The 10,820-nt window shown below is 52.2% G+C and overlaps 1 long non-coding RNA gene across 2 annotated transcripts; it reads left to right on the top strand.

The window, feature by feature from the left end:
- Positions 1–6,863: 6,863 nt before the first annotated feature.
- LOC146281769 (uncharacterized) lies at positions 6,864–10,820 on the top strand. 2 transcript variants are annotated; one of them, XR_014762471.1, is made up of 5 exons: positions 6,864–6,988; positions 7,117–7,279; positions 7,584–7,737; positions 9,196–9,710; positions 10,039–10,820. It is a non-coding gene; the product is annotated as an uncharacterized LOC146281769 (long non-coding RNA). The 2 variants fall into 2 exon arrangements; XR_014762470.1 differs by having other exon boundaries at positions 7,584–9,710.

The following is a 10,820-nucleotide window of genomic DNA, read 5'->3' as shown; positions in this document are numbered from 1 at the left end:
ACACTTGGTTTAATTGCACTGGTGGTGTCCTACTTTCATTTCCTATACACCCTTACCAACTCCCTCTAACGTAGGCTCACCACTCAACATGGACAACAGTCTGGTTTCTCCCCACAGAGGTAACTCCACCTGTGATGTAATGTCCCCCTGCAGGTTATCAGCTACCTCTGATTTACCTCGCATAGTCCCCCTCACTCACCAGTTTCCCCATTTGAGAACTGGAATCGTTTTATCGCTCACCCTATTCATGGCCACCTGCTGTCCTAACGGTGCTACTGCACGTCCCACTGCCCTGTTAGTTGTTCTAACCTCATATCTACACCTTGACACATTATTAATACATTACTGATCCTTACTGATTTCTCTCACATTTACTGATCACACGGGTTCTATCCTAATATTCTTTCTTATGTACCCTAAGCCAGTTTGTCCTTTTTTCTCCTCTACTAATAACACTGACATTCTCATTAGATGATTACATGCCCTCACATATTATAATTACGACACACTCCATGCCATGTCCAATCACTCAGTACTTGCCTTCACATAACATAACAACTCATCACTCCATGACCAATTTCTCTTCCCCTCTCTTTCTCACATAATTCTTTATTACACATTTTTCATCACTGATCACTGATGGGGTCTTCCTTTTTTCCTCTCAAAACCCCTACAATCCCTTCTCTGTTTTTGTGTGTGCCTGTCCTCCCCCTCTCCCTCCCTCCGCTGCTCATTTGGAGCTGCGGGCTTCTCTAGGGAATTCCCTTCCTGTGACGACGCGATCTCTGACGTCACCGCTAAGATCTCCGTTTCTGTCATTTCAACTTTCACTTCTATTTCACTCTAACGGGCCCCCACGCTCCCGATTTTGGTCGGATTCATTTCGTCTTCCCCCTCTAACATGAATCCGTGCCTCCAAAACATTCCTTTCGCGTTCCTTCATGTTAATTCACCGTTAGCCATTTCGCCGTTAGCCCCCTCGCCGCTAGCCGTTTCATTTCCTGGTTTTCGCGTCTCTTCCGGCCCCCTAGCTGTCCATCAAACGGTCTCTTCCGGTCCCCTCCGCTGTAGCTTTCGGCAACGTAACTCCCGCCCCCTCCGACCTGCGATTGGCCCTCTGGGGCCACGCACTTGAACTCGTCCTTTCGTCTATTGCACTTCTGAGCACTACACGAGAAAATCGCCGCACCTGAAATTAAACTTAAAAATTGGTAATTATAAATTATTGCTTTGACATTTCCAAATTTTAGTACGCTACTTGAGACTATCTCAAGTTTGTCCTAACGTTTTTCCTCTGAAAAAACACACTTTAATCTCGTTTTAACTCCGTTTTCACCGTGTTTCAGCCTTTGTAAAACTTCACCGTCCGCCATCGCCGCACCACCTACTCCATCGCCTCACGTCCCGTCCTCCCGTCTCCCGTTCGATAATTAATGTAAGTATTTCTCTCCTGCGCTGTGAATTTATAGTTGTCAATTGTTTTATTAAATTTCTAACATAGCGGCGGGTTCTCCTCCTGCGTCCCGTCCATTCCATCTAATTACCTGTCCATTGTCATGCTAATTTCGCCGTTCACTTTGAGCGACGCTAGCCCACCTCCACTAGCCAGACCTTTAAATTCCCGTCCGCCATCTTGATGAGGGCCCCCTTCATTAGTAACAGGAATAGTTTACCACTGTTCCAATAGTTTCTTATTATAACAAATGACTTTTTCAATTGATAATGCCCACACATAACTCCCTATATATTTTCACCCCCCCAAAATAACTCTTATTTACAATAACGATGATAGGAACAATGGTCTAAAACACTTTAGGGCATGTTGGGGCCTCCCCTTCTATTCCCCTCACAAGTTTAATACACAGTTTTATGGTGCTTCAGTGTGTAACTGGGTTCGTCATGCATACGTGATCAATGTGTATATTGGCTTACTGCATTGATGGTTTATTACTACACTCCATTCCTCTGCATGATGTATTCAGTGCATTCTGGCTCACTATATTTATCATTTACAACAAGAGTGTTAGGTACCATTGTTTAGAAGGCCTTAGGACACATCTAGCTCCCCCTCCCCTCTATTCCCCTCACACGCTTAATGCTCTTCACTATGATGCTTCAGTGTGTACATGGGTTCATCGTGCATATGCAATAATGACTTTATTGTTGCTCTTTGGGGTCAAGCATCAACGTGTATATTGGCTCATTACATTGATGTCTTGCGACTACTAATTATCCCTCTGCATGATGTATTCAGGTGCATTCTGGCTCACCATAATTATCCATTATTACAACAACGTTGATAGGAACAATGATTCAGATTACTTTAGGATACATTTGCCCCCCCCACCTAACCGTTAACCCCTTCCATTCTCTCGTCTGCGTCCCCTCTCTGCTGGGCTCGAGCTTTTGTACTGCCCTTCCTCTCAACTACTGTCCTGCCTCTCCAATCCTATCCCCATCACCTTACTCCCCTGTAGTGGTTGTTTGTTTATCTAGTGGTCATTAGGGGTGATTAGGTCAATTTGACCTCTAATACACACTCCCTTGACCTGTCAGCGGGCTCCTGAGCATTTCTCTCTGCCTGCTTACTCCCCACAAGATGCGTGTCACAGCACACATGCACGCACCCATACAACTGCTTCTTCTCTCCTTCAGAGAGATGTTGGCACACGATGTAGCACCTTGTTTACCTGGTGATGCAACAGGCTGTCTCTCTGGCTGTCTCTCTGACACCTGGCTGTCTGTCCCTTTTCCCTGGTGATGGAGCGGGCTATCTCTCCGCCCACCCAGCGGGGCTCGCATGCGCGCTGCGCGCTCAGGCTCGCCACTGGGCTATCTGTCTTCGGTCAGCCTGGTGATGGATCAGGCTGTCTCTCTGGCTGTCTCTCTGACACCTGGCTGTCTGTCCCTTTTCCCTGGTGATGGAGCGGGCTATCTCTCCGCCCACCCAGCGGGGCTCGCATGCGCGCTGCGCGCGCAGGCTCGCCACTGGGCTATCTGTCTTCGGTCAGCCTGGTGATGGATCAGGCTGTCTCTCTGGCTGTCTCTCTGACACCTGGCTGTCTGTCCCTTTTCCCTGGTGAGACACCTGGCTGTCTGTCCCTTTTCCCTGGTGATGGAGCGGGCTATCTCTCCGCCCACCCACTGACACCTGGCTGTCTGTCCCTTTTCCCTGGTGATGGAGCGGGCTATCTCTCCGCCCACCCACTGACACCTGGCTGTCTGTCCCTTTTCCCTGGTGATGGAGCGGGCTATCTCTCCGCCCACCCACTGACACCTGGCTGTCTGTCCCTTTTCCCTGGTGATGGAGCGGGCTATCTCTCCGCCCACCCAGCGGGGCTCGCATGCGCGCTGCGCGCGCAGGCTCGCCACTGGGCTATCTGTCTTCGGTCAGCCTGGTGATGGATCAGGCTGTCTCTCTGGCTGTCTCTCTGACACCTGGCTGTCTGTCCCTTTTCCCTGGTGATGGAGCGGGCTATCTCTCCGCCCACCCAGCGGGGCTCGCATGCGCGCTGCGCGCGCAGGCTCGCCACTGGGCTATCTGTCTTCGGTCAGCCTGGTGATGGATCAGGCTGTCTCTCTGCCCACCCAGTGGGGCTCGCATGCGCGCTGCGCGCGCAGGCTCGCCACTGGGCTATCTGCCCTTCACTCTACCCATCCAGTGGGGCTCGCATGCGCGCTGCGCGCGCAGGCTCGCCATCTGGCTGTCTGTCTGTCTCCCTTCCTATAGAACTCCAGTCCCTAGCTCATCCTAACCACAACCCCTCGCCCTTAATGCCTAAACCTCAACCAGGCCTCCCTCAGCCTGCGCTGACCTTTGACCCCACCCATTCCTTACCTTAACCTTCCCTGGGGCTAGAACATCTGGCCTACGGCCAATCCTAACCTCAACCCTCGTCCCCAATACCTAAACCTCAACCAGGCCTTTTCTTGGACCTCGGTTGACCCCTGACCCTTGACCTCCCTAACCCCAACACCTTAGGCTTCTCCTAAACTCAACCTCTCTCTAACTTATTCTTTAACCCTCTGGTCTAGCCCTACTTCTCCACACACACATCATCACAACACCTCTCACACACGCACACACACCTTTCTATGTGTCTCTCTCCCTCTGAACTTAACGCTACTGTTTTTTCATTCCAGATTACCACGATTCATCCTTCCAGGTATACAATGTGGTCTCCTCCCCCCATCCCTCTCTCTCCTCCTCCCCCCTCTCTCTCTCTCTCTCTCTCTCCCTCTCTCCTCCTCATATCTTTTCCCTAGCTTGTTTAATCTCCTTTACCGCTTTTGGTGGACCACTGGAGGCCGCCTGGATGGCAAGGGATGCGCCTTTGAATTTTTTGCATTCTCCTTGTCACCCAGGCCGCTTCTGTTGATCTGTAGTCGTAGGACGGCCACATTTACCTGTTTCCCCCTTTTATTTGGCTATCGCCTGATGAGTCCTAGCCTAGTAATGGACGAAACCGGTAGCGATTCGGGGGCCGTCGCTCGTGCTCCGTTTATTCTGGTCGGGACATGCAGGTAATCCCACCCGGAGTGCGATGGCCAACATTATTGAATTGCAAATTTTATTTGTTCACGTGGTGAACGCCTCTCACTCTGTGCCTCTCTCTCTCTCTCTCTCTCTCTCTCTCTCTCTCTCTCTCTCTCTCTCTCTCTCTCTCTCTCTCTCTCTGTGTTGACTGTCAAATTGTATATATGTCTCTTGTTAACCCCCTTTCCTCCACCAGCTCCCAGATGACGCTCATGCGTCTCTGCTTTTTAACCCTTCTTCCAGTTTTCCTCCTTATGATGACCTCTACTCTACGGACAGCCGAGATTTGGTATAGTTATTTTCTCTTTCAGGCAGGCCCCTTCTTAGCTTTTCAGATTAGGTTAGCTACTCGGCCAGGTATGACACGCACTCACTCACACACACACACACACGCACACACACACACACACACACACACAACGCTAGTCTCCCTATCTTGGCTTCAGTCTCCGCTGCTGCTTGGTAGTCCATTTTGTTGGTATCATCCCTCTTGTCTTGTGTTTCCTTTTTCCTCCCCCACCCATCACTCATCCCCCTTCTTCTCTTTAGTATGTCCCGCCCCACTCGTCACAACGGGAATGACTCCCACACACTTCGCCACAGGTTCTGGGCGAGCCTTCCCAGACCCCAGTTCCCCCCTCCCCGCCTGCGCACCCCTGTGACGCAGTCCACCCCCTTATTCCCCTCTGCCCTCTGGAGAACCTCTCCTGCCCTACCCTCCCCTGCCCCCTCCTCTCCCTCCCTCCTCGCTCCACCCTCCAGGCCAACTATGACCACTTGGCGCTTGGGAATACATCCGCACCCCCTTTACACCCGCCACGACCATCATGGGCGTAAAGACCTGTGGACCCTGACCCCCGTTAGGACCGTGCTGGTCCTGGGGGATTCTAATATCCATCGCCTCCCCCCTGTACTCCGCGAGGATGTGCAGGTTGACTGCTATCCGGGGGCTAAACTCTGCCACGCCCTGGACATCCTCGGTGACATCCAGAACCCCCTACCCCAGGTGACGCGGGTTATCCTGGCCTTTGGCCTTAATGATAAGTCCACCCCGATACCCATCTCCGCCCGCCAACTTACCGCTCTTCACACGGTAGCCACCACTGTTTTCCCCTCCGCTTCAGTGCGGTTTCCCCTAATTAACTTTGACCCCCGGCTACCTAAACCTGAAAGGGACACCCTTATGGGCTTAAACCTATCCCTGTACTCAGCGGTACCCACCATCCCCCTCCTCCCCGCCCATCTCTTTAGTACAGGACAGGACCATGTCCACTGGACCCTCCCCACTGGCCGCTCCTTCTTGGACCACTGGTCGCTGATCTAAACAGCGGACCTGTCACCCCATCACACCCCTGTGCTTCTCCTCCGTGACTGCTGGCACTCAATAACTCCATCCCACAGCCAACTCCTCATGCTTCTTCACACCTGTGATGCTGGCATCATTCACCACTCACTCCCTCCATCCAGTCCCCTCCACCCTCATGCTTCTTCACCTTAGTGATGCTGGCATATGTCTACCATTCCCCATACACATATATATATATATATATATGTATATACACTCACACCCCTTCCACCCCGCCATCCAGTCCCCTCCGCCCTCATGCTTCTTCACCTAGTGACTGCTGGCATCACCCCAACCCCAAAGCCCCTTCTCTTTCCCCCTCTTTCCCCCTCCCCCTCCTCCTCTCTCCCTCCCTCCCCCCCTTCCCCCCTCCCCCCGCCCACCAGGACGGGACTACCCATCATCATCATCACACGCCCTCTCATCCCTGAGGAGACGCGTGCCTCTCATCCCTGAGGAGACGTGTACCCCCCGGAACGCCGCCTCCGGCGGCGTTTGGGATTGTGTTTGCCAACGGTCGCTGGGGACCTTGTTGGTTTCACTCCACGTCTGCTCCTATGGTAATACCCCTCTCATGCTCCTTCACCTCGGTGATTGCTGGCATCACCCAATACAATACCCCTCATCCTCTCTCCCTCTCTCCTTTTTCCTCTCTCCCTCTCCCTCCCCCCCACCCACCAGGACAACAAGCCCCCTCATCCCTGAGGAGAGCGCGCCCCTCATCCCTAAAGAGACGTGTACCCCCCGGAACGCCGCCTCCGGCTGCGTTTGGGATTGTGTTTGCCAACGGTCGCTGGGGACCTTGTTGGTTTCACTCCACGTCTGCTCCTATGGTAATACCCCTCTCATGCTCCTTCACCTCGGTGATTGCTGGCATCACCCAATACAATACCCCTCATCCTCTCTCCCTCTCTCCTTTTTCCTCTCTCCCTCTCCCTCCCCCCCACCCACCAGGACAACAAGCCCCCTCATCCCTGAGGAGAGCGCGCCCCTCATCCCTAAAGAGACGTGTACCCCCCGGAACGCCGCCTCCGGCGGCGTTTGGGATTGTGTTTGCCAACGGTCGCTGGGGACCTTGTTGGTTTCACTCCACGTCTGCTCCTATGGTAATACCCCTCTCATGCTCCTTCACCTCGGTGATTGCTGGCATCACCCAATACAAAACCCCTTATCCTCTCTCCCTCTCTCCTTTTTCCTCCTCTCTCTCTCCCTCTCCCTCCCCCCCACCCACCAGGACAACAAGCCCCCTCATCCCTGAGGAGAGCGCGCCCCTCATCCCTAAAGAGACGTGTGTCCCCCGGAACGCCGCCTCCGGCGGCGTTTGGGATTGTGTTTGCCAACGGTCGCTGGGGACCTTGTTGGTTTCACTCCACGTCTACTACCTATCCTGTCCTAGGGTAATAACCTCTATTTGTCTCCTTGTTTGTATGGTGTCTGTATTATCTGTAGTCATATTGTCATTCCATGAGGTAGCACAGTCACTAGGACTGATAGTGGTGTTAGCCTTTGTCATTTTACTCTAGTCTTAGTCCTGTTCATTGGCATGTCTGGTTGGATCAGGAGGAGTAGTCCATGGTGCCTGACCTTTGTTTGCCTCTGTTAATTTCCTTTTCCCCTCTTCTCTCTCTCTCTCCTCTCTCTCTCTCTCTCTCTCTCTCTCTCTCTCCTTCCTCCTTGGTGCCTCTCGGCTCTCTGTGTCAGGCGGCGGGCTGCCATGAGTAACTAGGCCTAGGTTCTCTTCGGAGTTCCTGGAGGGGCTCGGCCCCTACTCTCTCTGTGGGTGATCCAAGGTCCCTGGAAGTGTCCGTGCACGTTTACCCCGACCTTTGCTGATCTTCGGATCTTGAATGTCATTGTGAGTGGGTTTTTTACTATCCTCCCTACCGCCTAAACCTACAGGGCCTCGGTCTTCATGCCACGGGGGGATGCCAACGACTTTCCCCTCTGGGGCTCGTCGGAATCTCTGGTTAGCTTGCACCTCCTCCCTCCACCGCGCCCTCCTTTGTGCTACACGACTCGGTTTAGGAATTAGGCACGTTCCTTTTATCGGTGCACTGGTCGCCCCTATCGGAAACACGTGGTCAGTATTGTTTAGGCCCCTTCCCTCATTACTACTGTATGTTGGTATGGCATGCATATTCATAGTTTAGGCAGGGTATATGCTTGCGGCCTTCATACACACCCGTACTCCCCCTCGAATAGGCCTGTCCCCTGATCATGTCACCCATATTATAATAATACAATATTAATTTCATAACATACTGTAATTTAATATAACAATGCTAGGATGTAAGGTGACAAAATTAGAGCCTTATTTACGCCCCTCCCATTACTTTTGTCACCACTAAGGCCAACCTTATCCAGTTGGACCTCCCTAGAAGCCCCCGGGCCCTTATGGCCTCCTCCCCCTCCCATCACCATATCCCAGGGTTTGGAAGTGTTGTTGGCCACATTTGGGATTGACTCAACGAGGGAACGGGTGTTTCAGCCATGTAAGCGTAGGGACAACTCCCGCCATTGGCTCTCTCTGCCTTATCCTCGTGACTTGATTGGAGACCCAACGGGTGGGCTTATCTATACTCTACAAGGAACCCAGGTTATATAATCGGGATGATCCCAGTGGATGGGGGTCAATTTATCCCTACCATCTAACAATAGAAATAGGTCCATCCAAGACACTGTTTTTAACACCTACTTTAATACTAAGATAAATATACCATCATCACCCCCTTATCCATAATAATTTCGTATTCCCCCTATCGGGAACCGGCCCAGATTGGTTTGTGTCTGTGGCCTATTATCTCCCCTTATCTCTCTAGATCTCCTTAGCTGACCCATCTTTAGTCCCGGGATCTCTGGCCTCCTGATATAACCTGGCTCCCACCTATAACATGCCCCTCTCTCTAGGAGGGCTCCCTCACCCTGGGGAGCCCTCGGCCTGTTGGGCACTCCTCTCTCGTCCTCGATCTCGGCTTCTCACTCATTAGGGGGCTCCCCTTTCAACCCTCCTGGAGAAAGGGGGCCCCACGTAACAGTACGTAATTGAGGTGGCGAGGCCCCATGGAACCCCGCCCCTCTCCCACGTGTCCACAGAGTTCAGTGAAGCGCCCCGCCCCGCGCTGACGTCACCGGAGCAGGCCTCCTCTGGTGTCATGGCGCGGGGGTCGTCTGCTCTCTCCTCTGTATCCGATTCTGGGGGGTCATACTGTATGACTCACAGTATGATTAATCCGACAACATGATGATGATAGTTTCTTATTGTGATGATGGTAGCTGTCTCTTGATATCTGTTTGTTGTCTATTGTGCACTTAGTCTGATGCTGGGCCTCCTGTGGGGAGAGATAGTACTTCCTATCATGGGTCTCACACCGTCATCGACTGCGTCCGCGCGTCTGGCCTCCTCGTCTGTATTCCTGTCCATGCTAGGAGCTGTCCCTGATGTTCCCCTTGTCACAAAGTTCCCTCCGGGGAACGGCTTGACGGTGGTTTCCGGGGGTATCGACGAATGGGCTGACCGGAATCACATTGTGGGGGACCTCTCAGGGTGGTGTTGGCGGGTCTATGGAACCAGGTTGGTTCTAGCATCAGAAGGTCTGTCTTTGGTAGCATCCTTGATTTTGTCTCCTCACGGATTAGATAGGCACTTACCCACTAGCTGCTTCCCTCCCACTGCTTCCCCTTCCCCCTTTACCATAGACGGACCCCGGGTCGTGTGGCACGGCGTTCTCCCGCTCTACCACCGGTTGAGACGGGCCGTATGCTTCTCCTGGTGCTGAGCGGCGCTGATTAGGCCTTCTAGCCTTTTCAGAGGGCATGCCATGTCTACAGGTTAGCTACACTAATAGTGATTTTTTTTTATCCTTTTTTTTCCCCCCCTTAGATTAATATCATTATCTCTACTCTTCTAGTTTTATCAGGACCGGGACTCTCTCTAGTCTGGTTCTGCATAGCCAGTCCTCTGTGTTGTGTTATATCTTGTTTAGCCAGGACCTCCTCTGGTCCCATATTAAATAGTCTATCCTCTGTATTGTATGATGTTTTGTAATAACTTGTCCCAATAGCTCCATTTACCCCTCACATGTCATTCTAGTTGAATCCCCCTGACCCTCACCCTGTTTTTCCCTCTCTACACTACGCCTCCTGCCTTCCTGTGCAGTTCTCGGCGCCGAGAGGAGGTGACATGCTGTGAGACGGCCCTCTAGATCTCCCTCCGGAACACCCGTCTCCCTCCTGCCTCCCCTCTGAGACGCCCCACCCCGCCCTTCCTACACACTCCCCCACAGAGCTGCCGACGAGATGACAAGAGATGGCAGTGCGACCGGATTGACCAGTTACACGCCTCCCTCATCTCCTGAGAAGCCGGCTCCACACCTCACACTGACTTTAATTGATCCACAACAGACACTCCAGTTGCCACGGGACTCTGGGACTACCCCACCCCCCCTCATCACCGATGCACGTCCCTGTGGTTATTATGGTACTAATCACTCCACAATGTGCCTGTAAACCTGCCGCACTATGGCTTTGAATGTCTATTTCAAACTGCACGGATTCCTGGTTTACCCTATTGCACTTGTGGTGTTGTACAATTTCATCGCATTTCCCCACCCCACGATAAACCTGTAAGCCCTCTGTATTATTGCATTGAATGTCTATTTCAATATGCACGGGTCTGTGGTTTAACCCCTACACACTTGTGGTGTGGTATGGTTATCTTTTAATTATCACAATTAATACACTTGGTTTAATTGCACTGGTGGTGTCCTACTTTCATTTCCTATACACCCTTACCAAATCCCTCTAACGTAGGCTCACCACTCAACATGGACAACAGTCTGGTTTCTCCCCACAGAGGTAACTCCACCTGTAATGTAATGTCCCCCTGCAGGTTATCAGCTACCTCTGATTTACCTCGCATAGTCCCCCTCACTCACCAGT

Source organism: Hypomesus nipponensis, chromosome 7, assembly GCF_054491055.1.
Source record: "Hypomesus nipponensis isolate SF chromosome 7, ASM5449105v1, whole genome shotgun sequence".
NCBI classification, from domain to species: Eukaryota; Metazoa; Chordata; class Actinopteri; order Osmeriformes; family Osmeridae; genus Hypomesus; species Hypomesus nipponensis.
Note: the sequence above shows the minus strand (reverse complement) of the source record. Positions and strands in the feature narration are given on the sequence as shown.